The following is an 18,504-nucleotide window of genomic DNA, read 5'->3' as shown; positions in this document are numbered from 1 at the left end:
TTAATGTTTGTTTCCCTAGGACCATAGTGTCCGGGATGTGATAACAGCCAGCACATTAGAGAAAGCTGGACCATCATAATTTTATCTTCATTTGCTTATCTGTCACTAAGTGAGGATATTTTGCTAAGAAATAGTGAGTTAGAAAGAATGTATCTAAGCTTCATGAAGGTTTTCAGAACAGAAAAAAAGCATTGATTAAGCTCTCACCCAATAGCTGAAAATACATTAAACACTGGGAAGATATAAAATTTACATAAACTTTTTTTTTTGGAGCCATGACTGTGTGGTAAATTGCATACAATTGTATTAACGTGCCCATACACTTTAGATAACCCTCAGCCTAAACAACGTACCAGCGATTCCGACCACGATACGGCCTAGTCAGGATCGCTGGTGCATCGCAACATGGTCGCTGGTGAGCTGTCAATCAGGCAGATCTCACCAGCGAAGTAGCGACCAGCCACCAGCGACTCTGTGCTTGGTAACCAGGATAAATAACGGGTAACTAAGCAAAGCGCTTTGCTTGGTTACCCGATATTTACCCTGGTTACCAGCGTACACCGCTTAGCGCTGGCTCCCTGCACACGTAGCCAGGGTACACATCGGGTTACTAAGCAAAGCGCTTTGCTTAGTTACCCGATATTTACCCTGGCTACGTGTGCAGGGAGCCAGCGCTAAGCGGTGTATGCTGGTAACCAGGGTAAATATCGGGTAACCAAGCAAAGCGCTTTGCTTAGTTACCCGATATTTACCCTGGTTACCAGCGTAGGCTGCTTACACAGAGTCGGTGCTCGTTGGTCTCCCACCATCAAACATGCTGATATGTGCTGCACAGCGAGAGATCAACGAGCAAAAAATGAACCAGAACAGTGTGTAACGATCAGCGATTTCACAGCAGGTACCAGGTCGCTGCTTAGTTTCACACACAGCGAGATCACTGATGAGGTCACTGGTACGTCACAAAACCTGTGACTCAGCAGCGAACTCGCTAGTGATCTCGCTATATGAGAAGTACCCCTAACACTTTCTCCCAGACACCCCCATAGATATGGATGCTTGGCTTTGAGCAAAGTTGGCCATTCACAATCAGTCAAGGCCGGACATGTTGGCACCTTTATAATTGTTCCAGAAAATAAAGTATTTCTCCGTGTTTTGTTATACATATGATTATTTCCTTTGTGTGTATTGGAACAACACAAAAAATTGAGAAACAAATGCAAATTGGAAATAATTTCACACAAACCCCCTAAAATAGTTGGCACCTTTCCAAAACAGTGGGTAAAGAACTTTGTTTCAAGCATGTGATGCTCATTCAAACTCACTCGTGGCGAGTAATAGGTGTGGGCAGTATGAAAATCACACCTGAAACCAGATAAAAAGAGGAGACATTGACTCAGTCTTTGCATTGTGTGTCTGTGTGTGCCAGACTAATCAGAGAGAGAAGAATAAACTGTCTCAGGACTTAAGAACCAAAATTGTTGAAAAATATCAATAATCTCAAGGTTTCAAGTCCATCTCTGCAGAGAGTTAGATGTTCCTTTGTCCACGGTGCACAACATAATTGTTATGCTTGTCAGGCAAGCATTGGGTTAGTGGATTTAATATGCCCAAAAGTACTGATCACTGGACTGGAGGAGTGAACTGGATTGGCCACAAAGCCTTCACAAAAGGCACCAGAGGTAGCGATAGGCACACATGCTGGTAGGTAGCTGACAGTGGGCCGCCCCAGGTGATCAACGGTAATTTGCCAGCTTGTGCCATGGATACAAACAGTCCCTGGTTGTAGAAGCAGCAGCAGCTGGTGTCCTGGATTCGGCCAGGATGGATGGATACAGAAGCAGCGTCCAACGTGGATACTTGCAGCAGCAGCAGCAGATATCATAGTAGGCGGCCAGCACAGTGGAAGTAGCAGGCGTGGAAAGTTGTAGCAGCAAAGCAGACTTGTAATGAACTGAAACACAGATATGAATCAGCAATGGCATACAGCACAATGACAGCAGCAGCATAATGGACCTGAGAACTAGCAACGTATAGAACTCATTGCCCAGGCACTTCCCTTAAGCTGAAGATGCCTTAAATACCTGTTACCTCTTAGCCAAGGTGAAAGGCACTTCCGGGTCAGGGTGTAGTGGCTCTTTAAGAAAAGTGGCATGCCCACGTGCGCACCCTACAGACATTTCCAGGAGGACTGTATGACATGTTCAGTGCCTGGGAGACAGCAGCATGGACCATGGACAGAGCAGCCACCACTGGGCAAACAACAAGAAGGTGAGAGTGGTAGCGCTCCTGCCGGGGAAGGGGGGCAGGACAATGTAGGGGGGGTTAAGGGTTAGGCCCAGCCCTGCATCTGTACCCGAGAAACATATGGTCTGTAACTGTAAATGCCTTGTGTAGTTTGCCACCAGGTGGCAGTGTTGCAGTGTGTATGTCCTGGTACCTGGGTAGGCAGGAGGAGAACAGGGACTACATAACGGAAAGTTGAAACAATTTTCATAGACAAGAGGGGATTTAAATCATTATGCTTATACATATTGAACATGTGTCATCTGACCATAATAGTCCCCATAATAGGATTTATATAATAGGAAAACTCCAGTTCAAACTCTTAAAAAATTTGAAACAACACAATAGAGTAATTGCTATCCAAAATTATTCTATTAAAAAATCACAAACATTTAAAAGGGGTGCAAAAATACACTCCTATCCTGGTAACAAGAAGTAAGAGGACATAGAGAACCTCACAAACGTGGGGACCAAGGCCAGAAGGTAAGTATAAGGGTCTGTGTCTGGGGGATCATAAGGCAAATCACCTCTCTAATAACCCATAATATATGTACCCAGGTACAGACTGTAAAACTCCCCTCTTATTGCCTCACCAACCGGTGTGCGCAGTAAAATCTCCCAGAGTGCTCAAATGAGCAGGGACGGAGACATCATTATCTATGTTACATACCAGAGGCTGAGGTAGGAAGGGAGCCGATCCAAGGTCCATGCCGACGCACATTTCGGGTACCTTTCTCAGGGGCACCGCACCCTGAGAAAGGTACCCGAAACGCGCATCGGGAGTGGACCTTGGATGTCTCCGTCCCTGCTCATTTGAGAACTCTGGGAGATTTTACTGCGCACGCCCGTTGGTGAGGCAATAAGAGGGGAGTTTTACAGTCTGTACCTGGGTACATATATTATGGGTTATTAGAGAGGCGATTTGCCTTATGATCCCCCAGACACAGACCCTTATACTTACCTTCTGGCCTTGGTCCCCATGTTTGTGAGGTTCTCTATGTCCTCTTACTTCTTGTTACCAGGATAGGAGTGTATTTTTGCATCCCTTTTAAATGTTTGTGATTGTTTAATAAAATAATTTTGGATAGCAATTACTCTATTGTGTGGTTTCACATTTTTTAAGAGATGAGGGAAAGTTGATGGTAGAGAAGGGAGAAAGTCCCTGGGAAGATACAGCTGTGAGCATCCCCCCTATTTTGATGATTCAGACCTTATAAGTCACCCTGCGGCTGCGACATGTGGGTTCCTGTCCAGATTGTGGAACCATGTCCCCCACAGAGAGGGGTTATCTAGCGGTCAGGGGCCTGGCATCGGTATCTGCTGGAAGGAAAGTAAAGAAGCCCCACTCACTGAAAGGTCAGTGAGCCCCCTGTTGGTGGGGTATGTCTGAATGGCCTGGCACGGAGGGGAGACCCCTAGAAGGTTGCGTAACCCTGTGTGGATATGAAGTGTAGTGAGCATAGAATACTGAAGGTGCCTGAGTGCCGGAGATACTGAGTGCTGTGAAATTATGTCAAGTGTGAAGAGTAGAAGGAGCCCCAATGAGACGGTTACCGGTGCCAGCAGGATGCGGACCAAGGTGTTGTGAAGATCCCAGAAATAAAGTTTACCTGTTTAAGAAGGAACTGAGACTGGACTTTATTTTCTGAAGAAGTGAGAGAATGTGATGTCGCCTGAGACTGTTACGGAGTCCTCCTGTGTGTGGTGCGGCGACGAGGAGGTAAGGGGTTAATGACAGGTTGTGCTGTGACCTGTTGTTCCCCTGCTGCCACAACTACTACACAGAGCCTGCCCTGTTTCCTCCACCACATTTTGGTGTTGTTGGCAGGATGGACTCCTGTGTCTTGTCCCTGCTCGCATGGTAGCAAGAAGCAAAAGTACCCCTAACCGTGTGTGGCTGAGAGGAAGAAAAGATGGCGGCTGGCATCAGTAAAGCATGACGAGTACAGCCTGGGTGGAGCTACGGCGCAATGGCGTGAAAATGAGGGTCCACCCAGCGGGATGTGCCCTGAAGAAAAATCCCACCCACAGCTGCAGAGCAAGATGCGGTGGACAGGACACATAGAGAAAAAGTAGGTGCGGTTTAACCTCCAGACCGCACCCCAGGAGGCATACCCAGATTCAGAAAGATCCCCTCCTGCAACCCGGAACTCTGGATCAGAGAGATAAGTGAGTGACGCGATAAGGAGAGCATTTGTTGTGGAGAGTAAAGAGGAAAGCGTCATGACCGGCCGTGCAGCCCGAAGACCTGGCCCGGTGAATGACCGAGACGCCCGGTAGATCTCATTCCGCCACTGGGGCAGGCCCACCCCTGCATCTGTACCCGACACACTTATGTTCTGTAACTGTAAATGCTTTGTGAAGTTCGCCACCAGGTGGCAGTGTTGCAGTGTGTATGTCCTAATACCTGGGTAGGCAGGAGGAGTAGAACAGGTACTGTTAGGCTATGTGCGTACTAGGCGTTTTTTACCTAATTTTTGAGCATTTTTCGGGTGCGTTTTTGTTTAGAAAACTGCATGACTTTGCTTCACCAGCAATGTCTATGAGATTTCATTTCTGCTGTCTGCACACAGCGTTTTTTTTAGCTGTGTTTTTGTGGTGCCCGCAAAAACGCAGCATGTCAATTATACCTGTGTTTTACACTACATTTTTGACCCATTGAGTTTAATGAGATGTTCAAAAACGCAATGAAAAACGCAAATTGCAAATATAACTGTATTTCTATGACTAAAAACGCAGCTATAAACGCAAGGGGTAGTACAGTCACGTGTACAGGAAGAGGATTGTACTCACTCAGCATTTCTTGTGTTGGTAAACAGAAGAGTGAATCCTCCCGGTAACGCCACTCCTGCTTCCACCTCCCGTTTGGCGCCTTGTCCGGACGGGAGATGGAAGCAGCTGCAAAATCAAAAGTGAACAGTAGAAAAAAAAATATCATATTTACCTGTCTGCAGATTCCCGGGACACGTCCGATCGCTCCAGGACCTGCTGGTGATCAGCTGATGCGGTCACCTGACGGAAATAATTAAAAAAAAAAGAGAGGGCTTCCCTATATTTTTGGTTCCCAGCCGGGTACAAATAGGCAGCTGTGGGTTGGGGGCAGTCATACCTGCCTGCTATACCTGGCTAGCATACAAAAATATGGCAAAGCCTATGTCATTTTTGTCATTTTTTTTTTACGGTTTTGGGCAAAAAACTCCTGCATATAGTCCTGGATGGAACATGCTGAGCCTTTTAGTTCTGCAGCAGCTGTCTGCTCTCCTGCATACACTAGTGGAGATTGAAGAACAGATTGAAACAGGAAATGACATCAGATCTTTTTTTTTTTTCTTCACCAATCTTTAGTGGCATTGTTCATTGATAAAAAAAACGCATAAAAACGCAGTGAAAATGCAGCAAAACGCAGCCAAAACTGCACCAAATTGGGGTAAAAACGCATGCGTGTTTTGATGCTTTTTGCGTTTTTGTGTGTTTTTTAGCGGCAAGAAACACAGCGTTTTTGATGCCACAAAAAAACGTTAGGTGTGCACATACACTCACTGAGTCCTCCTGTGTGGTGCAGCGACAAGGAGGTGCGAGGTTAATCACAGGTTGTGCTGTTGTGACGCCCTGGGCAAGCCAGGGGTCACAGGTAATGACACCACCACACCCTACATCCCGGATAGGTACACCAAAGCTACACCAGAAACCCTTGTTGCCTTCCTCCAGGGGCTGATGTCCACACCAGGGGGTGGGCCAGGCGGTTGGCTCCGCCCACCGAGGAGTTCACAGTCCTGGAGGCGGGAAAACCAGGCAGTGAGTTGAAGTTGAAGAGAGATAGAGTTTGAAGTGGTAGAGGAGCAAGTGAGAGGAGTTGAAGTAAAGGAGAAAGTGACAGTTTGAAAGCCTGAAGTTGGTCCGGGTGTGTGCCCCGGACTGAGACAGCAAGGTTAGCAGACGGTGGTGACCGTCTGCAGGAGAGGCTGATCAGAGGTTGCCGAAAGGACCGTGGACGGGGGGTGGCCCAGCGGTACCGGACCGGTATACAAGGAGAAGCCAGCACCATTGGCAGGGGCCTTTCGGATCCCGGCAAGTCTAGGAGTCGCCGTGAATTTGCCAAATCCGTCAGTGAAGGGGACCTCCGGGTCTCCCAACAACTAAGTCCCGATTGAAGGCAACAGTCCAACCGTAGGAGAGAGACACCGCCAACGCCAAGGCACCAGTTTCTCAGGGCCAGCGCCTGCGGGCACAGAGGGGCTCCTCCGGCCCATATCCAAGTCGGGGAGCGGGTTACCGGTGGGAACCCATCGCTACCAACATTACACTAGGTGCAGGGACAGAGACCGTCACCGCCAACTACCGGGGAAAAGCAACAGCAGCCGTCCGTGGGAACCGTCTTTCCAGCCGTGTGTTTTACCGAGAACTGTGTCAACGTCTCAGGCTGAGTGAGTACCACCGTGCCGTGACCCTGCACCTTACCAGGTCCCACACCTGGCCTGCCATCCATCCTTACCCCATCACTGGGCCCCGGGACAACCAACCCCCTACCCACGGAGGGGAGGATTAACAACAAAGCTGCTCCCTGTCACCGCTCCCGGGATCCCTATACAGAGCAGCGGTGGTGTCCACACAATCACCACAACCGTGGGTGGCGTCACAGACAACAATAAATCCCCAAAACCAATCCCCTTTTCACTCACGGGCAAGGAGCGATCCGGCCCATCACTCGAGCCACCGAGCAGCAGAGGCCGCAGCAGCAGCGGCAGCCGGACCCGAGCAGTGGGAGAGCGCGGCGTCCCCTCCTCCGCCCGCGACACTGTGACCTGTTGCTTCCCTGTTGCCAAGACTACTACACAGAGCCTGCCCCGTGCCCTCCACCACAACAGCATGGTATGGGCGTTGCAATAATAAAGAAGTTTACAAGCCATGGTATTCTAGCTAATCTCCCTGGAAGTAGACAGCAGTGTAAAGAAATCCATTTTTCTTACACATATCACCCATTTTGCGTCCATTATTGTTTCTTATTTGTTTTAAAAAACTGAAGTAGAACGTCTGAATTTTTATTTATCCATTGACTTTTAACAGTGGATTGGTTAACATGGATGAAATGCACAAGAAACTCTAAAGTACAAAGTATGTATTCACGCCGATGCTGCAGCTCCACTGGAGCCCAGAGGTGAAGGAGGGTCCATGCAGGGTGGTTAATAATGAGCACAATCTGGGCTGTTGTTTGGAGCCCGAGGCACTAGGGGGGCCATGGCCAGATTGCCCTCATAACAAGTGTCTCACAAATTTGTCTTTTGTAGCATCTAAGGGTACTTTCACACTTGCGTTGTTTTTTTTTTGGCGCAATCCGCTGTCTTGGGAAACAGCGGAATCCGTTAACGGATTCCGTTGTTTCCCATAGACTTGCATTGATGACGGATTGTGCCAAAAGTACCTGCATTGGTTCCGTTGGCCGATGCTCCGTTGCTTCCGCCAAGCGGAAGCAACGCAGAATGTAACGTTAAATGCTTGTGTCAAAATGACGCCAACCAACGGATTCCATTGGTTCCGTTAAAATTTATAATGGTTCCCTATGGTAGCGGATTCCGTTGCTAAGTGCTTAACAACGGAATCCGCTGCTGGATCCCGCTAATTTATTCTAAGCATGCCCAGAATGAAAAAAAATAAAAAAATAAATAAAACAGAGCCGACGGATTCCGTTAGACGGACGCCTAACGGACGCCAAACGGACGCAACGGTCCGTTATTTCACAGGAATCAGCTAACGGATTCCTGTGAAATAACGGACCCGTTGCATCCGTTGACACCACAAAAATAACGGATGCGTCAAAACGACGCAGCAACGGACCCAGCGGATTCAACCCAACGCAAGTGTGAAACTAGCCTAAATTGGAGCTGTTCCTGTGATGAGATTAAGTCATTAGAAGGGGTGGGGCCTCCTCATTGTATTGCAGAGCTGACAACAGGAAGCAGCATTGTGCTGTATCTGTTGATGAAATGAGGCTTGTGGACAGATTCATTTCTGAGAAGACTGAGCTGCTGCAGAATGGAGTGATGTTCTTTATACATAGGACTAAGGGGTACTTTGCACGCTGCGACATCGCTAGCCGATGATAGCGATGCCGAGCGCGATAGTACCCACCCCCGTCGCACATGCAATATCTTGTGATAGCTGCCGTAGCGACCATTATTGCTATGGCAGCTTCACACGCACTTACCTGCCCTGCGACATCGCTCTGGCCGGCGACTCACCTTCTTCCTGAGGGGGCGGGTAGTGCGACGTCACCGCGACGTCACTAAGCAGCCGGCCAATGGAAGCGGAGGGGCGGAGATCAGCGGGATGTAAACATCCCGCCCACCTTCTCCTTTACGCATTGCCGGTGGACAGCGGGCGCAGGTAAGGAGATGTTTGTCGGTCCTGCGGCTTCACACACAGCGATGTGTGGAGCTGCAGGAACGACAAACAACATCGTACCTGCGGACGCACCGACATTATGAAAATGAACGACGTGACACAGATCAATGATTTTTGACTGTTTCACGCTCGTTCATCTTCTCTCCTAGGCTTTACACGTTGCGACGTCGTTACCGGTGCCAGATGTGCGTCACTTTCGATGTCGCAACGTGCAAAGTACCCCTAAGTGTGAGTATATGTGGCGGTGTTTGGTGATTTGGGTGTACAGATAAGTGGACATTCCAACATGAGGGCTGCATGTTGAAGGGTTGCACTAGGAACAAGCTGCATATTGGTAGGATTGGACAGGGCAGGGGTGTTTAACTTATGTGGGACTGCATGAGGAAAGGAGTGATTTTTTATTTTTGGCGTTGTGTGTTGAGGGGCTGTTCAGGAAAAGGGGTGATGTTAAGGCCCTGTCACACACAGATATAAGTCTGTGGCAGATCTGTGGTTGCAGTGAAATTGTGGACAATCAGTTCCAGGTTTGTGGCTGTGTACAAATGGAACAATATGTCCATGATTTCACTGCAACCACAGATCTGCCAAAGATTTATCTCTGTGTGTGACAGGTCCTTTACTCGGGTGGGGAAGGTGAAGGTGATGTTACTAGCGTGCGGCTGCATGCTGGGTGGGCAGTGTGGGGATGGGGGTGATGTTACATGTATGAGTCTGCGTGCTGGGGGTCTGTGTGGGGAAAAGGGTGATGTTACCCACAAGGGGCTATGTGCTCATGCCCTGTGTGGAGAAGGTGAGGTGATATTACAGTGATGTGGGTGTATGGGGAAAGGTGTGATGTTACTCGTGTGAGCTTTTGTGCTGGGGTTCTGTGTGGGGAAGAAGGGGATGATGTTACTCACATGGGATGCATGCTGGGGGGCTGCATGGGGAAGGTTTAGGTTTCTTTGCGAGTTGCTGCATGCTTGGGTAGGCTGAGTATGGAAAGGGATGATATTTTGTGCATGGGGCTGCAGGCTGTATGCTGGTGTCTGTGTAAGAGAGGGGGTGATGTTTTGTGCATGGAGCTGTGTGCTGGGGAGATTCGTAGGGAAGGGAGTGATATTATGCAAGAGGGACTGCTTGAAGAACATTTAGGGTTACTTGCATTGCGTTGCATGCTGGGGGGCTGCTGGGAAAGGGGATGATATTACGTATGAGGGTGGGAAAGGGGGTGAAGTTATATTCGGGGGCTGCATTCTGGGGAGCTGCATTCTGAAGGGGCTGATGTTATGTGCGGTGGTTGCCTTGATAGCAGCCTCCCCACCCTGCAATACATTATAGGGCCCTGATAGCATCCTTCCCACCCCAGAATGCATTATATGGCCATTATATTCCTCACTTCACAATTTATTATATGGCTCTCATAGCATCCTCCCTACCCCACAATTCATTATATGTGTCACGCTTCCCGGTCCCCTGGTTCCGTTCTCCGGTCCCCGTGGCCCGCTCCCCGCTCCCCGGCGGCGTCTCCTGCATACCACTCCGGTCCCGGCCTCCTCTTCCCCGCCTGCGGCCTCCATGCGTCCAGCTCCCCGCTCCCGGCGCTCCTCTGCGACGTGGGACTCCCAGCCGGGCGCTCCTGCTTCCTCCTCACCGCTTCCTGGACTGGCTTCTGGCACACGGGCCTCGCGCATGCGCATTAGGGCGCGCGCGCGGTCATTGACCCTTTCTTAAAGGGCCAGCACCCAGAAACAGGATATTGCATAGACAGGTACAGGGTATATAAGGTTTCTCTTTCCTGGTGGGCGGGGCCTGTTCTACGTGTTTAGCAAGCTAGTGTTCAGGTCCCCTATTGCTTTGCCCTGTGCTTTGCCTTGTATTAACCCTGTCCTGTCTCGTAGAGCCTATCCTGCCACGCCAGTCGCTCCGAACCAAGTCCATCCCTGGACCCTGACGGTGACTTCGGCGGATGTCCCACCACCTCTGCAGCTCCGCCAGTCTCCAGTCCCTGGCTCCGTTCGGTGACCCATTCCATCGCTCAGCAGGTTCCGGATCCCGCCTGACCCTATAACCCGGCCTTGGACCCTGAGACTCGTCACCCGGACTACCGTCCAGAACTCCGTGGGTTCAGCATCATCCACCTTTCCTGCTTCTCTACGGACTGTCCAGCTACCTATAGTGCTCCGGCTGCCGTGCATCAGGACCCTCTGGCGGGCTGACCAGCCTGGCTGCCTCCTCAAGGGAAATCGGTGTACGGTCCAGTGCTTCCACCACCCGGACGTAACAATATGACTCTGATAGCATCTTCTCCACCCGACAATTCATTATATGGCTCTCATAGCGACCTCCCCTATTCATTATATGGCATTGATAGCATCCTTCCCCCCCCCGCACAATTCATTATATGACCCCGATTGTGTCTTCATATAGGAATATAACCATATAATGTATAGCACAGTCCATTAGTATTAGTAGCGCCATTCTTAATTACATAGTTTCCTCTTTATTATGTATAACACTGTCCCTTAGCATCCTCTCTAATTATGTATAACGCTGTCCCTTATTAGCATCCTCTATAGTTATGTATGGCGCTGTCCCTGATTATATAGCGTCCCCTGTTGTTATGTGTGTGCTGTCCCTTATTAAATAGCATCCTCTCTTGTTATGCATAGCATCATGTCTTAAGGTACCGTCACACTTAGCGACGCTCCAGCGATCCCACCAGCGATCTGACCTGGCAGGTATCGCTGGAGCGTCGCTACATGGTCGCTGGTGAGCTGTCAATCAGGCAGATCTCCACAGCGATCAGAGATCAGCCACCAGCGACCCGTGTAACGACGCTGTGCTTGGTAACCATAGTACTCATCGGGTTACTAAGCAAAGCGCTTTGCTTATAGTTACCCGATGTGTACCTTGGCTACGTGTGCAGGGAGCAGGGAGCCGGCTTCTAGAAGCTGCGGACGCTGGTAACCAAGGTAAATATCGGGTAACCAAGCAAAGCGCTTTGCTTGGTTACCCGATGTGTACCTTGGTTACCAGCGTCTGCAGAAGCCGGCTTCCTGCTCCCTGCACATTCAGATCGTTGCTCTGTCGCTGTCAAACACAGCAATGTGTGCTTCACAGCGGGAGAGCAACGACCAAAAGATGGTCCAGGACATTCAGCAACGACCGGCGACCTCACAGCAGGGGCCAGGTCATTGCTGGATGTCATACACAGTGACATCGCTAGCAAGATCACTGTTGCATCACAAAAAACGTGACTCAGCAGCGATGTCGCTAGCGATGTCGCTTAGTGAGATGTGGCCTTTGCTTAGTGTATTCTTGTTATTTTTGTTATTCACAGAGGCCTATAATCCTCTAATTTAGATAATAAAATGACTGCTGATGAAGCTGCATCTGACCAGAAAGCCATGAGCTGCTCCATCAGAAAAGTAGCTTTATCATGTTCCATCAGCAGTCATTTCTTTTTATATTTAACAAGAGAGGACGCTATACAATAAAGACAAGACCACTATAAATAACAAAAATAGCAAGAGGATCCGATATGTAAGGGATGGTGGTGTATATAACAAGAGAGGGTGACTCGCCCACCCCAGGGCTATGGGACACCCGGTGCCAGGCCGGACTACTCCGGGGGTCGTCAGTGGTGGCGGGGCCCGACTCCGTGGCCCTGGTGGGTGTCAGTTAATATGGCTGGTGACTTGGGGTGAATAAAGTTTGTGTTCGTGACGCCACCTGTGGTATGCGGCTATTAACCCTTTCACGACCGGCCGATTTTTCGCTTTCCGTTTTTTTTTTTCGCCATTCTTTTTCTGAGAGACGTAACTTTTTTATTTTTCAGTCAATATGGTCATGTGAGGGCTCATTTTTTGCGGAACGAGCTGTACTTTTAAATGAAACCATCAGTTTTACCATATTGTGTACTAGAAAATGGCAAAAAAATTCCAAATGCTGAAAAATTGCAAAAAAAGTGCGATAGCACTATGGTTTTTGAGATATTTTATTCACTGTGTTCACTATATGGTAAAACTGATGTGTGGGTGTGATGCCTCAGGTCAGTGCGAGTTCGTAGACACCAAACATGTATAGGTTTACTTTTATATAAGGGGTTAAAAAAAAATCGGAAGTTTGTCCGAAAAAAGTGGCGCACGTTTTACGCCATATTCCGTGACCCGTAGCGTTCTCATTTTTCGGGATCTTAGGCTCAATGACGGCTTATTTTTTGCGTCTCGAGCTGACGTTTTTAACGGTACCATTTTTGCGCAGATGCTACGTTTTGATCGCCTCTTATTGCATTTTGCGCAAAAGTTGTGGCGACAAAAAAACGTCGTTTTGGCGTTTGGAATTTTTTTGCCGCTACGCCGTTTACTGATCAGATTAATTGATTTTATATTTTGATAGATCGGGCGTTTCTGAACGCGGCGATACCAAATGTGTGTATATTTTTTATTTTTTTAACCCTTTAATTTTCAATGGGGCGAATGGGGGGTGATTTGAACTTTTAGGTTTTTTTGTTTTTTTTTAATTTTTTAAAACTTATTTTTTTACTTTTTTTTTTTATTTTACTAGTCCCCCTAGGGGGCTATTGCGATCAGCATTCCGATCGCTCTGCAGTATCTGCTGATCACAGCTGGAAGGCTGTAAACAGCAGATACGCTGTCTTTCTCTTTTGCTGTGCCCCGGGCACAGCGAAAGTGAAACCAATTCATGTGTAGTACAGGAGTCATCACATGACCCTGTACTACCATGACAACTATCGGGAGTCACGTGATCGCGTCACGTGACTTCCGGTTTCGGCGGTAAGTAAAACTTTACCGCGATTGCGCTTATAATGGCGCTGTCATGTATTGACAGCGCCATTATAAGGGGTTAATCGGCACGAGCAGATAACGATTCTGCTCGTGCCTAGCAGGCACACATCTCAGCTGTGAAAATCAGCTGAGATGTGTGCCGATCGCGGCATGCTGCCGCCGGAGGACCGCGGGCAGTAAGATTATGTCATTTAGGACGTAATTTTACGGCCCGCGGTCGTTAAGGGGTTAAGCCGCCACTGCTGTGTAGGGCCTCCGGGGTGATGATATGGCAGCAAGGGTGGTACTGCTCCCCACAGGTTGAGCGGTGCCCCGGGGACACTGTTGGTGCTTGTGAGAGTCTATGGTGTTGTGTGGAAAACACCGTGCAGGGCCGACAGGCATGAAAGAAGCAGGCACAAACAACAGTCTGTTTACCTTCTCCTCTTTTACTTCACAAACGGTTAGTCCTGGGAGACCGTTACAGGTGGTAGAGGGCTCCGGCCGGCCTGGAAGTAACTGAGCTGTCGTTTGGCCAGATGAGTATGAGGCCTACTCCTGTTCTTTTCCTTGCTGTGATAGGACCCTGCTCTCTGGATTTAGCAATGGCCCTCTTGCTGCTGGGACCGGTGGTACGTCCCTTTCCCTCTGTGGTAGGCTGCACAGGCCCTCTCTGGTGCTTCTCTGCTGGAGTCCACACCGGGCCCTGATGATGCAGCTGTACCTTCGGGCTGTTTATGGGCCAGGTGCTTGCAGCTCTCCTGCCCTTCGGATTCGGCTACCAGGGAGTATTTTAGGCCCTGGTGGCCACAGACTCCGATGTCCGAGTCTCTTCTTTGCCTCTCTGCTCCTCCTGCCTCACTGGGCCAAGCTGCTCCAGCTCTAGGCCCCAGTTCCACAGGACAGCACTACTCTGCGTCTGCTTGCTATGACTTCTCTCTACAGACTGAACACTAACTCCTCCCTCAGGCCAGACTTAAGGAATGCTCCCTGGAACTCCAGGTTCAGAGCTCCCCCTGCTGGTCTGAGGGAGAACTGCGTTGGATGTTAAACTTACTGGCCAATAGACCTCCCAATTACCTCCAGGCTCAGCATTAACCCTTTGGAGGGGCAATGCTGTTGTGGCGACCAGGTCCTGGGGCGCCACACTCCCCCTTAGTTAAACTCAGTACTCCCGGACTGAAGAAAACAAAACAAGACATAACATGTTACAACCTTAAACAACTATAAGAGTCCAGTGTGGCTCCCTGCCGGGTGTCCATTACACTGCTCCATGGGGGATCCGCCGCGATAAAACCCCCAACGTAGGCTCTGGGCGTGCGTCAGAGCATTGATGACCCCACTCTATGCACTCCGGACGGGTTTTTCTTCAGGGGTGCTAAGCACACTGGTGCTAACTATGTACAATTAGAGTGTTGGCCACCCATAGTCCAGTGGCCCAATTGTCCATTTACTTAATCACCTAAAACAAAAAAACATTTTATACAAGACATTTCAACTAACTATATACATTCTGTTAGGTATTTTACTTTCTATGTTCTATACCTTGGAGGGGGCTGTCCCCGAGTGCTACGTTGGGACCGGCGTAGCTCTGGGGTTTGTCCCTGACTACTTGGAGCGTCTGTCCCCTCCGTGTTACTGGTAGGCCTAACCCTGACAGGTATGCGTGTTGGTTGCCTACGGGGTCTCAGATTCGCCAAGGGTACGACAGGTTCACCACTGGCAGGGGGTTGATTCTCCTGTTCTACTGCTGGCGTGTCATCTTGTGTTGGGACAGACAGTTCCTTAGGTGGATCTGGAACCTCTTCTGTCTCCGGCTCGACCAACTGCAGGAACGTCAAGACTGGTACCACTATGGCGTTATTGATTCGGGTCCAAGTTTTGGGGAGTTTTCCGAGGATTGTTTGGATCATCTCTTCCTCCTTTTCTTGAATTTGGGGACTTTCTTGTGTTTCCTCTACTTCTTTTTGGATTTTGCACCGCTCAGGGTGTGGCGCCCCTGAGGCTTCCGTCGCCACAGGTCATTGCACCCCATCCAGCGGTGTGATGCCCCATTCTGGGAGAGGAAGGGAGTGAACTCCGGTCCCCTGGTAAATCCACACTACACCCATTGCTAGGAACACACTGGGACCAGGGAAAGTGGCAGAAAACCCTCCCATGCTGCATGCTGGGAGGGGTCGTAAGACCCATCCCTGCTCCTATAGGGTAGAACAGAGCAACTGGGGAGGTGGGAGGAGCCACAGAGTGCAGACACAGAGAGGAAGGTCTAGGCTAGTTTAGAAAGAGAACGAGAGAGAGTGGGGAAGAAGGAGGAGGCCTGCTGGAGGCAGGCAAGGAGGAGAAGAGAAAGGAAAGAAAGCTTCAAGTCAGTCAGGAGCTGAAAGGAAAGAAAGAGACGCTTCCTGGTGAAGATCCTGGGACTCAGAGGGTCCAGGTGACACCAAGCAGAGAGCAGAAGGGATCCCAGGGCCACGGGTAGCTGTAGAGCTGCGGTGGCCTGTTCCACAAGAACATCGGTGGAGGGATCAAGCTGCAACAGGGGGCGGTCCCTAGAAACCGGAGGAGTGCAAAATCATCTCCAGACAGTAAAAACCGAGGCCCAGGGAATGTTGTAAACTCCCCGGGCCACAGCCCACAGCAGTACCTCTAGAAAAGGGATAATCAGCCGACAGGTGACTCCCAAGCCTGGAGGCTGTTGTGGAGGCCAAGCCAGGTTCAACCTACCAAGGCAAGGCTAAGGAAGACAGCTGAAGGCAGAGACACTTAAGAGAAGGGTACCGGCTTTTACTCTCAGAATCACCCAGAAACGGCGGAGGTCCCTGACAGTGGTCCCAGCAGTCCAAGGGTCCCTGCAGGACTGTGACAAGAATTGTGAGTGAAGAACTTGAAACTGTACCCTTGAAGTTGCCTCTGTTATTTCATCTGCATAGACACTCACAAGCACCAACTGTGCCCCGGGGCATTGCTCCACCTGTGGGGAGTAGTACCACCATTGCTGCCATATCATCCCCCGGAGGCCTCATACAGCAGCGGCGGCTTATTAGCCGCATACCACAGGTGGCGTCACGAACACAAACTTTAATTCAAGCCACATAATTTACTGACACCCACCAGGGCCACGGAGCCGGGCCCAGCCACAACTGACTACCACCGGACTAGTCCGGCCCGGCACCGGGTGTCCCACAGCCCTGGGGTGGGCGAGTCAACTTTGGCGTCACGAACAGGATTTCGTGCCCGGTTATTCCGGGTACTGTGCGCCTGAAGAATCGTGAAAAAGACTGTGTTACTGTGTGCTTCACTGTGAAAACTGCCACCATTAGCGCTACAAAGAGCGGGAAGAAGGGGGGCGTGCCAGAAGAAAGGGCGCAAAGAGAAGCCCCGCCCCCTTGGTCTTGGCAAAAAGAGCGCGAAGCGGTGCCCGCCATGGAAGGCGGAGGAAGAAGAAATGGCGACTAGACAAGCTGGCCGGCTGGCAGCAAGAATCTAGATGCCAGATCAGACGAGAGCCGAAATGTACCTCATCGCAAGCGGAGCTGTGCCGGCCGTGATGGGCTGGGCGCCAGTCTGGCGCCAGATGCTAGTGCAGCCTCCGGCCCCGCCTCCGAAAAGGGAAAGGGTGCAGCCGAGTGGCGTGGTCGAGCACCCGAGCAGTGTTCCAGCAAGCGTTCCCCAGGTCGGCAGCATGGCAGAGAGGCTGCAGAAGTGCGCACCAGGGACCAGGAAGATGGATCCCGAGCTGGACCTGCTCCGGGAGGAAATGCGAATCCTGGCTCGGAGGCTGAACAACATGCAAACAGAGGTGGACCGGCGGAGTGGAACCTCGATGGTGCCGGAGAGCGTGGGCCACAGGATGGAGGCCCCAGAGCAGCGACCGGGTGAGCTGTTTGAAACCCTGACCCGTCCGGACCCAAGGCCTTACCAAGCGCCACCGCCCAGTCCCTCCACCGTCCCGCTAGCCTTCCCAGCCAGCCCCGCTGACGCCCGGTGGGGCACCGGAGCTTTCCCAGCCAGCCTTGCTGACGCCCGGTGGGGCACCGGAGGCCTGCCGGCAACCCCCGAAGACGGCGCCTGGGGAGGGGAGGACCTCGAGCAGTTAGTGGGCCCCCTACCGAGTCCCCCAGTAAGCCTCCTGGGAATAACATCCCTGGGAGTGAACTGGGACGCGGCGCCCATCGAGAGTGGGAGACTGCAGCAGCCACTGCGGCCCAAGGAGACCCCCCTGGCAAATGAGCTGACCTGCCAGAGATTAGTGGAGGAGTACCAACGGGAGCGGGAGGCCCGGGAGAAGAAGCGGAGGGCCGCGGAGGCGTCCAACCTGGCCTCCAAGGATGAAATCCGTAAGGACCTTAAGGGGTCACAGGGCCCAGTGAGACGGGGCCTAGTGGTAGATTTCCGGCAGAAAGGATGCTGGGGCTTCATCAGAGAGCCCGGACTGGGTAAAGATGTCTTTGTGGCCCGACGTGATATTGAGGAACACCTGCCCAAAGGCCACCCAGGGCGAGATGCTAAGCCGGGCGACGCTGTGGAGTACACACGGCTGATGGGAAGCCGGGGCTGGTACGCCCTGCACGTCCACATCCTGCGGGAGGAGATGGCCTCCGAAGAACCGGAGTGGCGCCGCACTATGCCAGCGTGCAGCGTCTCCCCTGTCAGCAGCAGCCGCAGCACTACCTCGAAGCAGGCCCAAGCCGCAGAACTGAGCAGCGGGCCTGCAACAGCCAAGCAGGAGACACATTCCCGGATCTCCATGGCTTGTTTGATGCAAGGTGCACGGCCGAAGCAAGACCCCAAAGATCACAGCAACAGCCCTCTGCAAACCAGGAGCCCTTTGCAGGAACGCCGAGCTGAGGAAGCAAGAAGCCCCATTCCTGCCCAGGCTGCAGCGCCTCGCAGAAGGTCAGGGACCAGCACACAGGAGACGCAGACCCAGATCTCCATGGCCTACCTGCTACCCAGGGCCCTGCCGAAGCAGGATCCCAGCCATTGAAGTAAAGAAAAGAAGATGCTGAACTGTACATAGCCCCTGTCTGCCCCTTATGCTTTGTGAAGATGT

This window comes from Anomaloglossus baeobatrachus, chromosome 6, assembly GCF_048569485.1.
Source record: "Anomaloglossus baeobatrachus isolate aAnoBae1 chromosome 6, aAnoBae1.hap1, whole genome shotgun sequence".
Classification (NCBI taxonomy): Eukaryota; Metazoa; Chordata; class Amphibia; order Anura; family Aromobatidae; genus Anomaloglossus; species Anomaloglossus baeobatrachus.
Note: the sequence above shows the minus strand (reverse complement) of the source record.